At 51.4% G+C, this 20,833-nt stretch overlaps 2 long non-coding RNA genes across 6 annotated transcripts; one reads left to right on the forward strand and one right to left on the reverse strand.

Annotated features, from left to right (window-relative positions):
- Window positions 1-639: 639 nt before the first annotated feature.
- LOC140630200 (uncharacterized) lies at window positions 640-8,681 on the forward strand. Of its 5 annotated transcripts, XR_012028014.1 has the most exons (5): window positions 687-2,327; window positions 3,177-3,228; window positions 5,775-5,900; window positions 6,097-6,223; window positions 7,523-8,681. It is a non-coding gene; the product is annotated as an uncharacterized lncRNA (long non-coding RNA). The 5 variants fall into 5 exon arrangements; XR_012028013.1 differs by having other exon boundaries at window positions 640-2,327; window positions 5,775-6,223; window positions 6,838-8,681; XR_012028015.1 differs by lacking the exon at window positions 6,097-6,223 and having other exon boundaries at window positions 701-2,327.
- Window positions 8,682-12,990: 4,309 nt separating this feature from the next.
- LOC140630201 (uncharacterized) lies at window positions 12,991-20,037 on the reverse strand. The gene is made up of 4 exons (XR_012028016.1): window positions 19,861-20,037; window positions 19,212-19,381; window positions 14,792-14,891; window positions 12,991-14,659 (listed from the first exon to the last, which is right to left on the reverse strand). It is a non-coding gene; the product is annotated as an uncharacterized lncRNA (long non-coding RNA).
- Between the last annotated feature and the right edge of the window lie 796 nt (window positions 20,038-20,833).

A 20,833-nucleotide genomic window follows, 5' to 3' on the forward strand; every position in this document is an offset into this window, starting at 1 on the left:
CGACTCAAGCCGCCCAACCACTGGCCCAGCAGATCTGACCATCCTGCCCTCTGCCTCCCTTGCCAGCTCCTTGGGGGTCTTGTAGGAAAAGTCTCTCAGCAGAAAGGGTGGACAGGACACGTGCATTTGAGGACATATTGCCAGGTCATCTTTCAGAGGGCATTTTTGGAGTGAATGATGGTCTGTTGGGCTGCCATGCTCCTCCTAAATTAGAAAGAAGAGCCCCCAGCCCAGGGCCCGCCACACAGGAAGGACCTGGTAGCTGCTGGCTCTGTGCCCGGTGTCCTCAGCATCATCCCTGAGTGACTCGTGCTCTCCCACAAAATCTGGGGAGGCGAGGCCGCAAAAGCCTTTATTTTTGTGGGTGTGAGTATGTGTGTATCTGTTGCTGGGTTCACTGGCTCTGGGGCTTTTGAAACACTCATTCTGCAACTCCCCCAAGAGCAGAGAAGTCCGACACCCCCTGCATCTCTGACGTGGGGCAACAGTGGCCCCAGTAGGAGTGGGGCTCCTATTTCTCATTGCCCTCCCGCCTCATCGCCCATGAAATTGCAGTGAAGGAAAAGGTTAGCCCGGTAGCATTAGCACAGCAGACACGGGCCCCTCTGCCTCACTGAAGGGAAACAATGATTCATTCCCGACCCAGCTGACCCAGCGCTGGGCTCGTGAAGACAGTCATTCTAGCATGATTTTGTTTGCTTTCATCGGTTTGTTCCTGCCTCTGACCTTTGACACAGCCCAAACTTCAATCAGATCTTCAGAAACTGGCTTCTTCTCTGTACATCAAAGGCACAGACAGGCTGCTGGGAGCTGGGGGTGCTCGGCATCTAGGAAATGCCCTTGGTCACGCCTCCCGTCATTTGCAGAGCCGTGTGAGACTAGATCCCACAGCCGCCAGCAACATGCGGCTGTCAGATTACGGAGGCAGAAGTTGGCACCATGGAAAGACGTGCCAAGGACCATGCAAGGCTGCTGGGGCAAACAGGAGGGCAAACTCAGGCTCTCATAGAAGACGCGAGCTCCCACACTTCTGAGAAGCCATCGGCCTTTGGGGGAAAATCCATCAAAAGTTAGCTCAGTGGTAAAGAGTAGGAAAGAGCCCTGATGGGATTGAAGGGAACAAACCAGACCCCAAGGCCTGCCTCGAGAACCCCAGGATCCACGGGGCTCAGGGCAGCCCTTGCAGGGTGAGAGGGTCTATGGCTGGTGGGGGAGCAGGTGCTGACCTGGAAGCCTGACGATCACACTGCTTCCAGGGACCACAACCACACCCCGGAAAAAAAGCCCCATCTGCTACCCACCCAGGGGTGAGGGGGCCTCCGTGCCCCGGGGTCCCTGCTGCCCAAGGAAGGGCTGAAGCGGGGTCCTCCTGGCCCTCACTTGTCTCCGCTGTGAGGAACAAAGGAGAAGCTCATCCGCGAGAGAGAAAGGGGTTTTCTTTTTGACAGGGCGGTGGGGAGACAGAGACAGAGACGGACAGACAGACCAGGAGAGAAAGAAGGAAAGGGAGGGAGATAGGGAGGGTCAGGAGATGGAGGTTTGTTTCCTTCTGCTGCGCTGATTCCACGATTCTGGACGGCAGCAGGCCTCAGGACGGATCTGCCTCCGCGATCGTTGGCGGTTCCCCAGGACCTCTCTCCAGGAGCCGAGGGCAGGACGGCCCCGGAGGCGGCCGAGTGTCAATTAGAGGCAAATTATAGCTTCCGAGCCCCCGTTCGTGCTGCCGAGATTGGCGATGTCTGGCGTAACCCGTCAAAGGCCGACTTCGCTCAACCAGAAGAGTCTATTGTGTTCTGTTTCTCAATATAGATTTATGGAGATGTTTTCAATGCTAAGAATAGAATTCTTCAAGGTTTTTTGGGTGGTTTTTTTTTTTTTTTTTTTGGAATGCTGAAAAGGCTCTGGAAGGAGGAAAGACATGAGTTTGCCAGGCTGTCCCCACGCATCAGGAGGACGGCTGCACGGCGTCTCAGGCTCCGCGAGCAGGACAGCACCCACCGCGGACACAGGCAACCAAGGAGCCACAGGAGCCTGCCTTGCCGTGGCTTTCGATCCGCTTCTCAAGGCCCTCCAGTGCCCGGTGGACTGGCCCTCGGCCTGGCGGGGATTCAGAGGCCGGGCCAGCCGGAGCCCACTCATCCACTCGTGAATAGCTGCTGTTTCCTGAGTGCGTCCTGCATGACAGCCTCCCACGGACCCTCCAGAGCCACAGCGGCACCCTCGCCCCATTCCACAGATGGCGAACTGAGGCTCATAGAGGCCGTGGGAAGAACATGACCACAGACTCAAGCCTGGGAGTGGACGAGCCTCAGAATCAGCGGAATCAGGTAACCCTGAGAAGGAACAGACCTGGCTCCTACCGCCGTGGGTCTGCCCCTGCTCCCAGACCCGTCCATCTGTGATGGGCCCATCTGTGAAATGGGGACAGTCATGCTCGCCGTGCTGCACTGGTGTGGGAACAACAGGTAGCCTATGCTGAGACCTAAGGTATAGCACGTGATCAAGAAACGAGCCACCCCGAAGAGCACAGATGGTGGCCTCCACGTGTCAGGGGGTCGGAGGGAACGGGTTTTGGGAGAAAAGAGGAGGAAGCCCTGGGGGTCCTGGGTGAGCGGGGGGCGCTGCTCAGGCCTGGCAGATCTCAGAGCACCACACTCCTCGAGGCAGCACGTGGACTCCGCTGTCCCAGGACAACCCCACGCTGTCCACAGCATCACGTGCCACCAAGAGGGGTACCTGCAGGCATCACTCCCCTGTCTGTGAAGTGGGGCTCTCAGGAGAGGTTGGGGGACTGCTCTGTAAACCCCTTTAATGGAGTGTGGGATGCGGAGAGCCTCAGGGGAAGACCAGCACAGCCCTGCCAGCTGCGGTCTCCTCATGTCCCCAGACCTGAGCAGTGCCCTACGTGGACAGGTGAGACCCGCTCTCCCTCCTGCAGAATTTCCCTGGCAAACGTCTGCAAGAAGGCAAAAGCTGGCATTTACAGGATGTTCTCATCCGCCCTTTGTACTTCTTCCTACAAGGCTGCGAAGAGGGCCCCCTCCTTCCCAGCATGCTGGCAGCAAGATGTTTGAACACTTTTAATGAGATTGAACAAACCAGGAAAGAGATGGATCTGTAGCAGGCCCATAAAAGCCTCTCCATGTTCTGGTTATTAACAACCGCTTTCATTTTAGGGGCAAAACCCAGGACCCAGGCCATAGCCTTTCCTGAGAGAGGAGAGCACAGGTGAGCTGTCTGGTCCAGGCAGAGATCCTTCACCAGCTCAGGAGCATTCAGGGGAGTGGGAGAGATTTGTCGGGGATGGGATTCCCATTAGAACCTGGAGATTGAGCCCTTGGCATGGAGCGGGGCTGGGAGGGGACAGGAGCTATTCGCGGGGGGTGGGGGAAGTTTCTATCTGTTCCCCTATTGTCCTTCCCACACCTGGTCCCAAGCTCATGAATATTCACCGACTCAGTCTTGTCTCTGCTGATCCCCAGGCCCACAGACAGCGCCGGGTGGGCCTGTGGGTCAGGGTCAGCGTCAGAAATGCCGGCTGGACCATGCTGGGCGCTGGACCATGCTAGACAGGACGTTGGACCCCACCGCAGGGCAGGGACAACAATCACCAGAAGCGCACCTGCTGCCTGCAGCCCTGGGGCCACATGTAATACAAGTTCCACCTGCTGCCTAGAGGCCAGGCCCTGATGGAGCTGAGCCCCAGAGGTGCTTCATCATCAGGGGCACAGCTGTATTCCCAAGCCGCCAGCAGGCAGAGCCGCCAGCAAGCCAGCACCAGCCTTGGCCCCATTCAGTGACAGGAACCCGGGGGTGAGGGCAGTGCTGGAAGCCACCTAAGGTCCCAGAGCTGGGAAGCAGTGGAGTCAGGGTCTAGGCCGGGCTGCAGGGTGTGGAGCTTGAGTTCACAGCAGGCTCTGGCCGGATCACCACTGGGGGGCCTTTCAGTCCCCCACACAGGCTCCCGCACCAGTCACCTGGGACCAGGGCATGGGATCCACATCGTGGGACCCCACTGGGTGAGAGGCACAGGCACAGGCAGAAGGAAAGGCCGCTGGGAGCTGCCAGAGGCACAGATGGGACAACCACCTGCCTCCTGCTCCCCCTCGGCCTCCTCTGCTCCTTCCCTCGGACACAACTGGCACTTTTATTTTGTCTTTTTCACTTTTTTATTTATATTTTTCCGTTTCTCCTTCACGTCTGGCTCCCCAGTGCACAGGATGGAAGGGGGGCTCAGCTGTGACTAATCTAAAATGCCATTAATATAAATTCAGGCTAATTACTCAGTCCCTCTTGGCAATCCGGCGCTGGGCTTCTTGAGATAGAAGCCTTCTAGAAAACTCTGGGAGGATACTTCCACAGGGAGGGGCTGAGACCCCCCCCCCACAACGTTCACCAATCCCCATCTCCTGCAGCTCGGTTTTCACTGGAACAGCTTATTTTGAGGATTCCCCCCCCCCCCTCTGGCTACACACCCTACACCAGCATACATATCAGGACCCCGTTAAAGATAAATGTCCTGGCTTCTCGACGGCAAAATGGCCAAACCCAGGCACGGAGCGCCCGCGCCCACCGTGGCCAGCTCTCTGATGGCCGCAGCTGCTCTGCTCTGCTCTCCAGAGCCTTCCTGTTGGCAGACTTTCCTGATCATATATTTATCAGGTCAGGTTTGAAGTGAGCTGTGAGTCCAGGGAGAACAGTTAGCGCAGAGACTGGATGGAGCCCCTCGTTCTCCGGATCTTTCAAGCTAAAGGAGCAGGCGTCTAAGCAGAGGCCAGGAGCCCCTCCCTGAGTGCAGGAGTCCAGGGCTGGTTCCCGGGGCTAGGAGGTGGCATCCCCGGGGCCGGGAGGCTCCCCATGTACTCTGCTGTGTGGAGGGCCACTCCCCACATGAGACTGGGCTGGAGCAGGGACAGACAGGAGGTGGGAGGCGGAACAGTCCTCCAAGAGAGAAGCTGGTTCACCCAGAGGCCCAGGCTCTATCCACCTGATGGCCACACCTGTGGCTGCCCAGTGGCCTCTATCACCTCCACGGAGCCACAGCTCCATGGCCGCAGGGGCTTCAGTTTGCTACCCTTACTGTACCCCTGCCCCAGCACTAGCCCTGGGGGGAGGCTTCTGAGCAAAGGCACCAAGATGTGTGTCCAGCTCAGAGGCACAGGATCAGTGCTGATCTCGACCAACTCTACAGTGAGAAGGGGCCAAGGAGAGTGGCAACTGCTTGCAGAGGTTTCAGTTCCTTAGGAGGGGGTGGTCCTACGACCCTAAAGTTGTCCAGGGTGGGGCAGGAGGGCTTGGGAATCGGTGGCTTTAGATTGGACCACATATCAACCTAACCTGTCTGTCCAGGTCACCTCCGTGGATCTGGCTTCTCCACCTGAAAATAAAGATGCTACCCCTCAGCTCAGGACCACATCATGTGATTGGACCCAGCGTGGAAGGGCCTGGCACACAGCTGGCTCCAAATAAATGCCCTTTCTGTCCACTGTGACATCAAATCCCATAGACACCAGCCTCGATCCACCTGAGAAGGGATTTCTGGAGCCCATAGGTGACATAGTGGGCATTGGGCTTGCATACCAACCAACACCTTTGAGTAAACTTTTTAAATTGAAACAAAACACAGCATTTAAAGATTATATAAGGTAGTGACAGCTGAGACAGACAGTGTCTGCACCTGCAGGCGTACACCTAGAGCTGCTTTGGGGAAGACAACCTGAACCCGGGGGCAGACTCACCTGACTCTCTCCTCACTTTCCTCCCACCATAACAAGGAGTCTTGGCTTGCCATTCGGGATTGCTGGTGGTGGAGGCGGCTTCCGGGACACCCACGGGCAACAGAGACCAGCGATGAGGAGCTCCTCGGTGCAGACCAGTTTTGGAGCTGTGTGTGGTGGCAGGTTGGTCCAAAGTTGGGAACGGAGACGTCTCACCCAACTGGGGAAAGAGAGGGGTAGCTATGTCTCTGCCTTGAACTGAGAGTGTTCCTTCTCAGTCTCGTGCAATGTGGGATGGAGTTTTGAATATTTCAGAAACAAGTCCTCTATCCTCCTGTCCTGGCCAGCGAAGAAAATCATCATGATGTCTTATTCTCAGCCTTCAGATCATGTCGTTGGCCATGGGGTGACAGCCCTTTCCTGGTGTGATGAGCATTGTGAAAGGTTTTTTTCAACCCATCTCTCATTTCAAATGCCTGTATGAGCGCTGGCCCCTCAGCTTCCAGGTGAGAAAGCAGAACATTGCATCCTCTGCCCATCTCCTCACAGGGCACCCTGGCTGGAGATACAGCCTTATCTCTGTGTCACCGTTTCCTGCAAATGATGCTCTCCATCACCATGCACAGTAGCCCTCGCCCCCCCCCCCAGGCTAACCTGTGTGCCAGGACCCTGTCCAGGGCATACACACCAATGGCACAGCCTCCGCGCCAACCTCCACCCAGCTTTCTGGGTTTTTGCCACAACTCACCAGAGCATCATTGGCTACGAAAACTCTCTTCACCTGTAAGATGGACCCAGGAGTCCTCAAGCTCTTCTCCCTCCATGTGAAATGCCACACACCACCAGCCGTTCACACTGAGCCCACCTGTGGTTCCATCCAACCATGCTGTAACAGGCATGCTGGCGTGCCCACACACTGGGAACAGCATTTACACACATAGTGCGTCCCTGTGTGTCATAAGGTAGACAGATGGTGGCAAATCGCCATCCTGTCCTCTCTGAGCTTAACAGGTGCCTCTAAGTTGTTCAAACTTCGCAGCGGTGGCACGGCATGCACTTCTTGCTGCTCTTGTCACTGTTTTGAGTGACACCTTCACTGCTTTGATCTCTCTGTCCACAGTGACAGGATTCATCATGTGTCAGTTTTGTGCCAGGAAATGTCATTTAGGGACGATGAGCTCCCTTGGTTGACCAGAGCAATCACTCGGCTCTTCTGAAAATGAACTGAAAGCTTCCAAGATGTCACGTCACCGTTTGAAAGTCTCCCAAGAGATCACACCTGGGGGCCCTGGGCAATCAGATCCCCATCCCAGCAAGTTCCAGCGTGCGGACCCCACAGGCTCAGCCTGCCTGCCTCAGCGCTCGGAGATCTGTAGGCTGTATTTGTGCTGGAGTCCAGCACACACTATGTACATTGTTTCAGCTATTCTAAGCTGTACTATTTATGTTCCCATCTGTATCACTATGTTTATGCTTTAATAACTACTTTTAAGTGTTGATCTATCTTTAGGAACTGGAAGTAGATTACACCACCACCCAAAAAAGTAAGGAGAAGCACAGATGTTTACAAACATAAACAATAGCATGCCAATTACCAAAAAAAAAAAAAAAAATGTGATGACCTGAGAGTAACAGCATCCTGGTAATTTCTGCTCAAGGGACTCAGCCGAGGCTCATGGTTCATACCCCTCCATAAATGCATAGCAATTACTAAAGTGTAATGCGATTTCTGTAAAATGCAATTTTGTTTGTTCTGCAAACAAACAAAATTGTTCCACTGCTTTTTTTCCCCTTAAAACAACCAGTTCCCTGCGGACCCAGCATGGTTGCCAGGATCAGCCCAGGATCAGCCCAGGATCAGCAGCCCAAGATGGAGAAACATCCATCTTCCCCCAAAGCTGGTGGCTTCAGAGCCTGGGCCAGGCGGCAATTCATCGGGAGCACCAGCATGACCCCTAGTAAGAGAGCTGCTGAGCTGAGGAGCCAGAGACCCGGGTTCAAGTCCTCACACCCCGGGGGTGAGCCAACTGGGCTACCTCTCTCCGCCCCATTTCCTCAGGTGACAACAGCGGTGGTACCTGCTTTATTCTTGCAAGGATGTGATGAGATAGCATGTACAAATGTCCCCACACGAAGTAAGCATGTGTGGCTGGCTGCTATCATTTATTATGTAGCAATCAACTGACAATAATATTAATCACTCAGAAACTCATTTTGGGAGGAAAATAGCTGCTTGGGAAAATCTCTGATTCTGAAGAACACCCATTATTTTGCTCTCATGAGCCAGCGAGTTTCCTGCCCACTGAAAACGACCAGCTGGGAGGTCAGGCAGCGGAGCAGAGATGGCACCTGCCCCTGCGAGTGACAAGAGCCTCCATCCAACCAAGTGTTTCCGTTTGGAAATCTGGGCGAAAAGGCAATTTGCTGGATGCAGCAGATGAAACCACTCATTGACGGTTTACTTTTGGCTTGGAGCATGTTTCTTGCTTGTTAAATATTTATAATGTGTTTTTATTTATTATTTATGAGGCACTGGGGAAACACGCAGTCTGAGTTCAGCTTCGTGGATGGGATCCCTTTCATTCCAGGGGCGGGCTTCGGGCCAGTGACACATGAGCTTCAAGCCTCAGACCACAGACTGTCTCTCCCTCCAGCTCCTCCTCAGGGCATCTCTGTACTTCCTGCTGTGGCTGCCACCTTCCAAGGAGATGAGGGAACTGGGCCTCCACGTCCTCAATGCTATTCTCTGCTCAAGATGCCTCCACTCTGGCTCCACTTGACCCCATCCTTCCCAAGCCAGAAAAGAAAAGCAAACCTCTCCCCCAAAAGTGCCAATGAGATAACTTTTGTCTCAGGAGTATTTGGATCCCCATCCTTCACCCATCCATTTAAATTGATTAATTGACCTTTAAAAATGTACCCAGAAAATAAATTGCCTAATAAAATAAATTATCTCATATTCAATGATGCCTGAAACCCACTGAAACTTAAGAGACTAATGAAGCAGCAAAGAAATGACTAATGAAGGAAATATACTTAATAAGGAATAATTGATTGGTGATCACAGTCGCCTCATGCTCCAGTGGGGCTTCCTGGGAGGGAGAGGTCTGGTGGGAGCCTGAACCAGAGACCTCAGGTAGGGGGGATGAGACACGTCTCGTATGTCACCGTCCAAAACCATCACTCCCCAGAGACAGAGGACAGTATTTGTGACTGCTCAGTGAAGACAATCATCAAGCATGTCCTTCACCAGCGTTTGCACCCCTGCCCCTCAACACATCTGACACTGACCCTGGAAGGTAGCTGGGGTTTCATGCAAGTGGGGCACCCTGACCCCAGCAAGTGTTTCATCCCCATAAAGGGATCATTGGACAAAGGTTTCAATGCAGATTCTAAAGGGGTCAAGGTGAATGTGGTGGGTATTTTTCCCTCCAGAACAAACAGATCCCTCAAGGGACAGCTACACGAGTGCCCACCCAGGATCCTGCATCAGGGCCAGGACCAGAGCCATCATTTCCCCGACACCAAGCAATGAAGGTCCAAGAAGAAAGAGCATCTGTGTCAATCTGAATAACTAGGACACCTTCTTGAGGATGGCCATGTCTGGTCCACGGCCACAAAGAATTGTTCTGATGTTTGTAGGTAGGGATAGAATTGAGTGAATGAGTGTCCTGAGTTCAACACAGATGCAGCATCTGTATGCAAAGGGTCAAAACACTGCAGACACAGTATTTGGGGAGGGGACTCACTCCTCCACCCTCTGCCCAAAATGAGACACATCTATTGGTCACAGGCCAAACCATGCAACATAGCAGAGCCCAGTGGAACTTGTAGGCACTGAGTGCCAACAAGGAAAAGAGGACACAGGAAGTTGATTTTTACTAAGAGCCTAGTCTGCACCAGATGCTGTGCTGGACATTACACCTGCATTTCTTTTTTCATTTGATCCTCATAAAATCTGGCCAGCTAGAGTTGGCTTCACAGCTTGGACTTCTTACTCAGTGTTTGCATCCCCCACATCATGTTACTCCCACACCACATCACTCATCCATCCACCCATCCATCCTTCTCTCCAACCTTCCTTCTCTTCATTCATCTTCCTATCCATATATCCAACCATCCATCCATCCCTTCTTCTTTCTATCCATCCATTCTTCCATCCAATGAACTATCCATCCAATCCTATTCATCCATTCATTGTCAACTCATTGAACAATACTCACACAGTGAATATCTGCCAATAGGACCCTGTCTCTATCCTTGTCTCCCTAGCAAGTTGGCTTCACATCACAATAGCTCACAGAGTTGTGCTAAACCAGAGCCTCCATCAAGCTCCTGTTGGTAATCCATCGCTCCAAGAGTTGTGGTGCCAATGCTTTGGGCATCTTCAGTCTTTTGGTTATTTGAGTCTAGAGGTGAACTTGCCCATACCCACCACCCCAGCACTTTATTTATTAAAATTAGGCTTTTGTTGTCAGGAAGTCAACCCTTCACCAGTGGTCTATGACCAGGGTGAGAAAAGCCAACATGCCTTACAGAAGGGCAGGGAATTCCTCAAGGCTCAAAGGAGGATAGCTCTTCTGTACAGTGCTATCAGGTGTGAATTTTATCCTGACTCAGTGCTCACCCACCTCCTGTAAACATATGTCTCTATGAATATGTAAGGAGCACCTTTCAGTTTGTTTATAACTCAGCCTTCTTGGCCAAGAGAAAGATACAGTATGTAGTAAAGGATTTAACTCTTCCAAAGAGAGCTCTGGTGTTTGCCTTCAGTCCCTGGAAAGTGATCTCTAAGCCCTTGGAATTTCCTGTCTGATAAGAGTCTCCTTGTTTACCTGGGCACCATGGGCCATGGTGGATAGTATAACAATTTGACATAGGGTGGAGGCTTTGGTCAAGTGGTATCAGCTCACCCTTAGAGGGACTGGAGACTGAGGTCAACCATGTCTATGTGATGAAACCAAGGCTGGGGGACTTTCCTGGGGGATAGTGTGTGTGTGTGGTCACCACTACTATTGGAAAGAGCACGCTCTATGCATCTACAGCACGGAGGATGGTGGGAGCTCCACACATTTCCTGGACTCTATCCCACAAGTCTCTTCCTTTGGCCGATTTTAATCTGTGTCCTTTTGCTATAATAAACTGTAACTATAACAGATTTCAACTAGTTCTGAGAGTAAGTGAATTTTTAAACCTGAGCATAGCCAAGGGGAACCCCAAAAGCTGAAGTTAGTGTCAGAAGTAAGGGTGTTCTCTGAGAGCCATGATCTCTGCAGTTGGGTCAGAAGTAGGGGTAGTCTCAGAGGGAAGTTCTCATGACCTTAAAGACAGATTCTCATCTGTATCTTCCTGGGACGTGGTGCTGGGGGATCTGGGCTGAGCATCTATAGACAATTGTTGGGAGGCATGCCTGCATTGGTGTGTGTGGTTGTGATAAATCCCTGATGCATGTAGGAGGATGCCTTTCACATGGCCCCGATCCCTGCATGGCCTGCTCCTCCCTTGGACATTATTACTGTCATGTTTTATAGGCAGAGCTCAGATGGAGTGAGCAGAAAGCACTTCAGCTTGAGTCCCATCAAAGGAAGTAATGAGAAATCCATAAGTCTTGTAAATAGGTGATAAGACAAGTCTTTAAAATAAATAGGGGAGTAACTTAATCACATGTAAGGCAGAGGCATGAGAACAGCTGGCTGAGATCAAGACTGCTTGCCAGGATCTGGAAACCCAGCCCCTCCGCAGTGGAGCCCTTGGTGTACTTCCTCCCAAGAAAGGAGGCAGGGGGGCCCAGTTATCACACCCAGCCTGGGGGGCCCAGTTATCACACCCAGCCTGGGGGCTTAATACATCACTTCACTCAACCATAGCAATAACCCCAAAAGTACGGTGACCTTCCTCAGGAGAGGAGTAAATGCCCTGCCAAGGGGCACAACTGGTGAGCAGCAGCACTGGGTCTATTGCCTCCATGGCCAAAGGTCTCCTACACCTGCTGACTGCTCCAAAAACCAAGTCTAACATCCAGGGACATAGTGACACCATGAGATCCATGGACAGGCCAGTGGGATGTCCACAATGGCCACATCCCTTCAGCTCCCATGACTCTCTGACCCCACTCCCCTTACAATCCAGATTCCCCTTTCTTCTCTCCAATCCTCAGGAGTGGGGTCCAGTTTCCTCAGATAGTCATTGTGCTGTGGGGGTTAAAACATATCCTCCCCCCCTTCTGTGGAATGAATGTTTCTGTGCCTCCCAAATCCATATGTTGAAGCCCTAATCCCCAGCGTGATGGTATTTAGAGATGGGGCCTTTGGGAGGTGATGGGTCATGAAGGAGTCCTGCATCAGTCAGGGTTCAGAGAAACAGACCAATAGAATGTATACTGATATACAGAGACTTACAGTAGGGTATTGGCTCACATGATTACAGAGACTGAGAAGTCCCATGACCTGCCATCTATAAGCTGGAGACCCAAGAGAGTAGGTGGTATAATTTTTTTCTACACCCAAAAGAGCCAATGGTTTAAGTCCCAGCCCAAATCTTAAGGCCTGGTAACCATGAGTGGTGATATCTCAGGACAGGAGAGGATGGATATTCCAGGTCAAGAGAAGAGAGAGAAAATTTGCCCTTCCTCCACCTTTTTGTTCTATTCAGGTCTTTGCTGGCTTGCGTGATGCCCACCCACACTTGGGAGGGCCATCAGCTCTACAGTCTCCTGATTCCAATGCTAATCTCTTCCAAAAACACCCTCGCAGACACACCCAGAAATAATAACTGTGAATCTCTCAGCTCAGTCAAGTTAACCCATAAAACTAACCTTCACAAGACCTCATGAATAGGATTAGTGCCCTTATAAGAAGAGATAGTGTCTCTCTGCCTTGTGAAGACACAGCAAGAAGGTGGCTGTTCATAGATAAGAACAGGGCCATCCCTAGGCCCTGACCATGCTGGCACTCTGACCTTGGAACCCCATCCTCCAGAACCCAAAAACATGTCTATGGTTGAACCCCACAGTCTGGGGTCCTTTGTTACAACCACCCTAGCCAACTAAGACATACCCCCAACTTCTAATTTGTTATTCCAGAGGAAGGCATTGCTGCTCCCATTTTAGAGATGATAACACAGAGGCAGAACAAAGAAATCTGAGATGGCCAAAACGTGGGGTGGAACTCAGTGCTGCCCGTATCCAAAGAAAACAAAAACACCTAGGCTCAGACTCTGCCTCAGATGCTCCATCAGGTGTGCATGGCAGCAGCCAGGAGGGGGAAGGTGCTCAGACCCAATCCCTAGCCCAGGTCAGGGAGGACCGCAAGAGGCAGCCCAGGGCACACACCCAGTCCTGTCCAGAAAGGTTCTTCCTAGAAAGGTGGGGAGTTTGTAGCAAGATGAGACCAGTGCAAGAGGAACCACCTCATCCCCTTTGCCTGTCAAGGCTGGGAGACCAGACCCAGCCTGGCCACCTCCTCCCTGAGTATTGCTATAGTTCCAGAGCACCTGAGCCTACAGTGGTGATAAAGCATCAGGGACACCTCACCAAGCATATCCACTTCCAGAGCAGAATTAATGAAATTAATGTTAGTCCTTCGTTTTCTGTATGTATTGGGATGGTGTATCAGTCTGCTTCAGCTGCCATAACAAAGAATCACAGATTGGATAGTTTAAAACACAAAGATTTCTCTCTCCCAGTCCTGGAGGCTGGAAGTCTGAGAGGCAGACATGGGCAGGGCTGGTTCTTCTGAGGCTTCACCCTGGTGTGTAGAACACTTTCCTCTCCCTAAGTCCTCATATGCTCATGTCTGTTTCTGTATCCCCATCTCCTCTTATTAGGGCACCACCAGTCACATCAGATTAGGGACCAGCCCAGTGACCTAACTTTACCCTATTTGCTTCCTTAAAACCCCTACCCCCATATATGGTCACCTTAGGGTCCTCCTAGAGGTTAGAACTCAACATATAAATTTGGGGAGACAATGCAGCCCATAACAGATGGTTGGAGTAAAAGCCAAAAATAGGATCCCAATTGTTTTTTTAAGGAACCAATTTCTTGCCTGATCCCCTCAAATGTCATCCTCAACCTTCTTCCCCAAGATAGATGTCTTCACTAGGAAGTCTTGTGACCACCTGGGACTTGAGGAAGCTCTGAATTCTTCCCAAGCAGTGTCTGAATTATTCTGGAGAGAGCACGGAAGCAGGAACAGTCAGCATCTCTGGGACTTGGGAAACTGGATTTTGCCTGGGATCCGGGCAGCTCTGTGACTATAAACAAAACACAACTTCAGATGCCCACACTCCTCTGGCATTCCTAATATGGGCCCCTTTCATGGGGTGAGATGGCAGTCAGAGCCTAAAGAGCTGCCCTCTTTGCCATGACGTGGTGTGTAAAGATGCCCAGGACCAACTCCCAATTAAGCTGGGAGCCCACCTTTGGAAACATTCATAAAATCCATCAATGATGCCAAGGAGAAAAGAAGAGGGATGTATGAGCCAACATAGTGCAGAAGCAGAGCAGCAGAGAGTCCAAAAGTTCATAGTGGAAAGAACTCTTGGCTCTCTAACGAAGGACTCAGAGTCACCCCTGCACCATGACCATTTACCTTACACTCGACTGTCTTTTCTAGGCACTCCCACTTGATTTATTCCAAGAGTATTGGATAAGCAATGAGATCTTCATTGTCAATCCATGTTTTTGTTTCAGTCTAAAAGCTCTCAGTGTCTCCATGTGGTGACCGTCCCTGAAGTCAGTGTCCTTTTGGAAGCAGGTGGAGCTGGTAATTCTCTGCAGTTGGGATCTCTAGAAAGATCCCCACCTGCTCCTGCTTGACATTCTCCAGGCAGAGTCCAAGGACCTTTGGGGTACCAATGGGAGGAAGCCTGAATGCAAGCAAGAAGGTTCATACCAGGAGGAATTGATAGCAGAGTCCTTGCAGCGTGTGCTTCTGATTGAGCTGTGGAAGGGGGTTTCCATGAGGAAAGAGGAAAGATTTATTGCATTAGTCAGGGTTCTCCCAAGAAAAATTACCAATAGGATTTGTATATACAAGGAATTGGCTCATGCAATTATGAAGGCTGAGAAGTACCACAATCTGCCATCTGCAAGTTGAAGACTCAGGAAATTTACTGGTGTGGTTCTGTCCAAGTGGGAAGATCTGAGAATGAGTCAGTCATGTAAGTCCCAGTCTGAGGGCAGAAGAAAAGAAAATACATCCCAGCTCAGCAGGCAGGCAGGCAAAAAGGAGTTCCTCCTCCCTCCACCCTTTCGTTCTGTTCAGGCCCTCCATGGATTGAATGATGCCCACCCACCAGTGGGGAGGGCCACCTTCTCTACTGATCCCACCAATTCAAATACCAGCCTCACAGAAGCACCCTCACAAAGACACCAGAAACAATGTTTAATCTGGGGATCCCCTGGTTAGTCAAATTGACACATAAAATTAACCTTCATAATCCCTAAAGGGGAGTCTCCAGGTCCCTAAGACAAATTCTATCACTTCACAGGGCTTTTCAAATGATTCTTGGAATATCATGTCACTAGAAAAGAGGGCCACTGTTTTTGAGGGTTTATTATGTAGAAAGCTCTGGACTTAGTACTTTAAAAACATACGTTCTGTCAAAAGAACCCTATACAATTGGCATTATCACCCCTCTCATATCACAGGTGAGGAAACCGGGCTGCCACCTGGCGTTCATGCCCTGGCCTGGTCCCCTCCTCTGGAGTCTGGCCTGGACCTAGGGACTTACTCCTAATAAACAGAATATGGCAAAGCCACAAGATAGCACTTCCAGGATTGGCTCACAAGGAACTCTTGCTTCTGTCTGTCTTGCTGGTTTTCTGTCTCCTGCCCTTCTGCTTGCTTTGTTCCCATGAAGCAAGATGCTGTGTTGTGAGCCATGTGGCAAGGCCCTGGGAAGCCTCTGGCCCATGGCCAGTGAGGAAAGCAGGCCCTCAGTGCAATGGTCTCAAGGAACTGACCACTGCCACTACCTACTGAGTGGGCTTGGAAGTAGATCCTTCCTCAGTCAAGCCTTCAGATCACACCCCATCCCTGACCAACATCTCCATCTCAGTCTGTTTATGAGATCCTTAAACAGAGGAGCCAGCTGACCCATGCCTGGACTTCTGGACCTAAAATCTGGCATCGTGTATATTCAGTTCAGGGTGATTTGTTACACAGCAGTGGAGAATGGATACATCACCATGTCCACACTCTAGGGGGCACTTCACCCCACTTGTACACTGGCTTGACTTCATCCTCACCCTCAGAAGCCACTAGATAGGTCCACAGAGATGAGTTGTTGAAGGAAAGGTCACATTTGGCCATAAGTTCAGACAGGGCTGGGGCCAGGCCTGACCTCTTCTCCAGCCAGGGGCCTGGCTGCAGTAATGCTCTGGTGACCGAAGGGAACAGAGGCATCAGGACCTCACCTTTAAGAAGTCCCGTAGGCAGTGATGCAGTGTGTTTATGGAGACTCTCCCACACCCTGAAGTCCAGTACCAGGGGGCAATGCATGAAGTCCCTTTATTCATTCATTTCCTCTTTCACTCATTTAAAAACATATTTATTGGGCTCCTACTGTTTGCTGTTTATGAGTGCTGACCACACACTCAGGCTTCTCAGGAAAAGGCACACAAATTTGAAACAGTCCCAGAATTGGCCAGCATGTGTTCCTCACAGTTGTTTCCACGTCTAGGCCTGAGGACCAAACGCGGGAGCAGCCATCCCACTTGAATCACCACCTCCACCCCCGGAAGCTCACTTCCGAACAATCACCCCAACAATTGTTGGGAAGCAAGTGCTTGCTATTAGCTGCCACCTCTGCTCAGTACACAGCGGCCCCACCCCGAAGCAGCCCAGAGATTTGTGTGGGAAGATGTCAGCTCTGAGCCCATAACTCATGTTCAGTAACCAAATTATTTTTCTTTGGAGGCATTAAAGGTAAATAAAGGCTTAATGAATCAAGCCTTCTGAATCACTATTGCTCCTTTAATTTGTAGTTTACAAGGTTCTCGTAAATTAAAAATGGGAAAAGAAATCCCTTCCCGTCCCACATGCACCTCCTCCGGGCAGGAACAATTTGGTTGTTTTGATTTTCCGTGTCCCTACAGCCCTTATCTCTTTGAAAAATTATTCCTTAATTTTTATGAGGTTGCTGGTAAGACGGGTGAAGTTGAACGATTGTCCTATATCTTGTTCCCCTTCCCCTTTGAGTTCACCGCGAGTGGTTATTGTTCCCTGGGTGGGAAAGAAAGGTGGCAGCGCTCACTTTAATTTACTGTTTGCAATAAGCAAGGCTTTATCAACATCCCTCCAATAAATTATTTTTATTGCCAGCCTCATATTGCCAGGAGCAGTGGCCATGAAAACACTGGTAAAATGAAGATGCAATCACATCGGCCTCAGGCCCAAGCAAGCTGGGACCCACCAGGTGGGAGCAGGAGGAGGTGCTGGGTCTGGGGGCCGCAAGAGTGAGGGAGGGCAGGGCCTTCTTGCCTTGCCACAGCAAGAGAAAGTGGCTCAGCCAAGGGGGTCACCCACCTTTTCAGGGCTCACACAAGCCCTGGGGTGACTGGCCTTCTGTCCCATTGGTGTAAGAGGGGGTAGTTAAGTGTGGCCGGCACTGGACGTGAGGATGCTCTGAAGCCAGGAGGACTTCTCTGTGTCACTCAGGGTGGGAACACTCCTCCCTTCTCCCTCCCCCAAGCCTATGAATGCACGGTGGTGGCTGTCTCCTGCAAAGTGCTTAGTGCCTTTATCTCTCTCTCTCTTTCTCTCTCTCTCTCCCTTTCTTACCCCCCTCCCTTCCTTCTTCCCAGCCCATCTCTCTCTGTCACTCTTTCTCTCAGGAGGCATATCAAGCACCTGAGCACCTGACATGAGAATCTAGTGTAAATGACACAGGACAGCCACCCCACATTCTGGGCCTCGGGAACTATCCATTCAAAGTCGAGGGAGGAAACCCACTCTCTCACCAGGAAGGGTGGACAGGAACTCTGCTCTGTCCTGCTGACCTTGGGGTGTTTTCAGGACAATTGGAGAAGTTTCTTTTGCTTCTTCCAGAGATGTATGGAGAGATAGGCGGCTGAGGACTTGCCACCTGTTGGTGTATCAAAATCCAACCTTTGCGAGAAATCACCACAGTGCACATCTCTGCCATCCCCAATGGTCTTAATTAGTTGAAAAATGCACCTCCGAAGTAATGGCTAGAGTGCACTATTTATACAAGTGTTCATTACTCTGACATTTCCCTGTGTTCGACAATAGTACGCAATTTGAGAACAAATCCATTAGGATTTTGCTTTCCTTCACTGGAGAGACGTAGTTTTCATTCACGTGTTGGAGTCACTGGGGCTGTTTAATATCACAGTGGGGCCGTGCAAGGTGACTGCTCACCTCGCTGACGTTCTCCGGAGCATCTGTTATCACCAGAAGTGCCCTGCTTAGAAAGAGGACCTTGCAACTCGTCTTCAGGCAGCCTCACAGGCTGACACTGCATCCCCAGTCACCTGCTTGCATACTGTCACAAACATAGATGCCCACCTACAAGCACACGGCGACAGGACGCGTCGTCCTCGTGTGGTTCCCAGACTGCACATTTCTCAAAGGCAGGGACCAGTCCAGCACCACACAGGTGCTACGAGGAGCAAGCACCCAGCAGGTGCTTCGCTGCCTCTCCTTGAACACACTGGAAGCTCCTCCGGCACACTGACTGGCTGCAGAGCAGCTGCCCCTTCTCTGCAGAAAGCACACTGTCATTTACTCTGTGAGAAGATGGTGAGGAAAGGGGTGTGTGTTTGTGTGTATAAAATACAGGATGCAGGCTGAGCCCAGCCCTGCCCAGACCTTCGTCCACTGTGCATGTGAAGAGCTGAATTGCCCTTGTCTATCTCGATTCTGTCCCTTGAGATGGCAAGCATGACGGGGAGCTGGAATTGTACACCAGAGTGCAATTGTACACCAGAGTGCCCCAGCCCTGACAGGCAGGTGTCAGCTGGAAGACGCCCAGGGGAACAGAGCAGAAGGGGACAGTGCTGAGCCTTCCCATCTGTCTACACGCCTTTGCACCTGGTTTCTCCCTGCCCTCCTCTCCCCCACCGGGGCAGTCATCACACTGACACCATGATCACCACTTTGGGGAAGTCCTGCTGTTGCCCCATTTTACAGATGAGCAACATGAGGCTCAGAGTCACCCGCCCATGGCCACCAGTGGGAGAAAATCCCAGCCAGCCTCTCACGACCTTTCACCTCCCACACAGAGCCTCTCAGTGCCATTTCCCTACTGGTCACATCATTTTCTTGGCAGGTGCAGGCATGTGTCACTGCTGCTGGCTTCTGGCCCTGATTCTCACTCCAGAGGTGCAACCATGGGGGAAACCTGTCCTTGTCCTTCACCATTCGGCCTCAGCAGCAGCCCCCAGTGTCTCATGAAATCTTCCTCTCCCCATCCTGCCAAGAGCTCCCATCCACGGGAGCAGCACAGCCACCATTCATGAGTACCTACCATGTCTGCATGACCACTGATCTCTGAGGCTGCCATTTGGGTCCTGGAGCCCCTCAGGGCTGGACTGCAGGACCTTCGCTCCATAATGGAGGGGCTCTGAGCATCCCACAGGAGCTGGCCACTGCAATGCCACAGTGTCCTGGATGGGCCTGGGTTGGTGCACAGACGGGCTGCAGAAGGAGGACATTGTAACAGCCTTACACAGCAAGCAAACACACTGCAGTCCCTTGGAGCAGGTTAGAATGCCAACTCCACAGGTGACTAGCTGTAGACACTGGGTACAACACTCCCCGCCTGTGAGCCTCAGTCTCTCCCCTAGCAAAGGAGCTAAGAAGTAGCTGCAAACACCCAGGACTGTGGTGAGCCAGCTGTGGATGTGCCAAATGCCTGGCGAGGGCTCAGTAGCATTAGCTCCTAATATTTTCAATTAGATCAGAACCGAGAAATACCCATCTGTGTAGGAAAAAAGCTCCAAGAAGATCACTGTTCTGGAAATGCACTGACATCCCCATGTGGCCCCACTCTCTCCTGAGGGAGACAGCCAGTGTCCCTGCAGGGAACAGGGCCCTTTGTAGGAAGCACACACAGGATGCAGAGGGACCTCAGTGCAATGCAAGGGCCGGGGAGGAGGGCCATGCATCCAGCTCACCAGCAGGATCAGCCGGGCCTTCTTGCAATCACGGTATTTGCTGTCTCAGCCAGTTATCCTCCCAGTGGCCAGATGGTTGGAACATCAGTGTTCGGCATGTGGCTAATGGCAGTGGAATGAAACCACCTAATACTCTGCGATGTGCAAGAGCAGTGCTCCCCGAGGGGACTGGCCACTGCCCTATGACTCTGTCCTGACATGAGTAATGCTAAGAGTCCTAGGGAAAAAAAAAAAAAAAAAACAATCAGAAGAAGCAGTAGAGAAGGAATAAAATGTCAACCAAAGAACACAAGGCACAAAGCCAAAGGTCACCAAAGGGCCAGAGTGAGTCAAATTCATGTCATGGTGCCACCTCCAGGCTGCCCTGCCCAGTGGACACTGCCAGATGAAGCAATTTCCAAAGGGACAATTGGAAGCATAATATAGACCACCATATAAATAAAACTAACGCCATAGGGTAACTTTCCAGTGGGGAGGCCATCTGACCAACAGGACTTCACCCAGTGTCAAGGTCACAGTCGCAGTGGTGAGTCATGTTGACAGCGTGCATCCTGACACGATGTGATGGGAAGGGCACTGCACCTCCTCCAGAAACCCATCACCCAGTCTGACCATGAGAAAAACACCAAATGAATCCAGATGAGGGACAGTCTATGAAATATCTGACCAATCCTCCAGAGAATTATCAAGGTCGCCAAAAGTAAGGGAAGCCTGAGAAACTGTCACTGCCAAGAGAAGCCTAAGGAGACACAGTGACTAAATGTCATATGGCTTCTAGGATGGAGTCCTGAAAGAGGGAAGAAGAACATTAGGTTAAAACTAAGGAAATCGGGGGGGGGGGGGGGGAGGAGGGAAGCATGCACTTTCATTTAAAATGACATTTATCTGTGTTGGTTCATTAACTGTGGTAAACATACCACATTGATGTTACTAATAGGGGAGGTAGGTACGTGGGAACTCTGAGTACCACGTT

Source organism: Canis lupus, chromosome 3, assembly GCF_048164855.1.
Source record: "Canis lupus baileyi chromosome 3, mCanLup2.hap1, whole genome shotgun sequence".
NCBI lineage: Eukaryota > Metazoa > Chordata > Mammalia > Carnivora > Canidae > Canis > Canis lupus.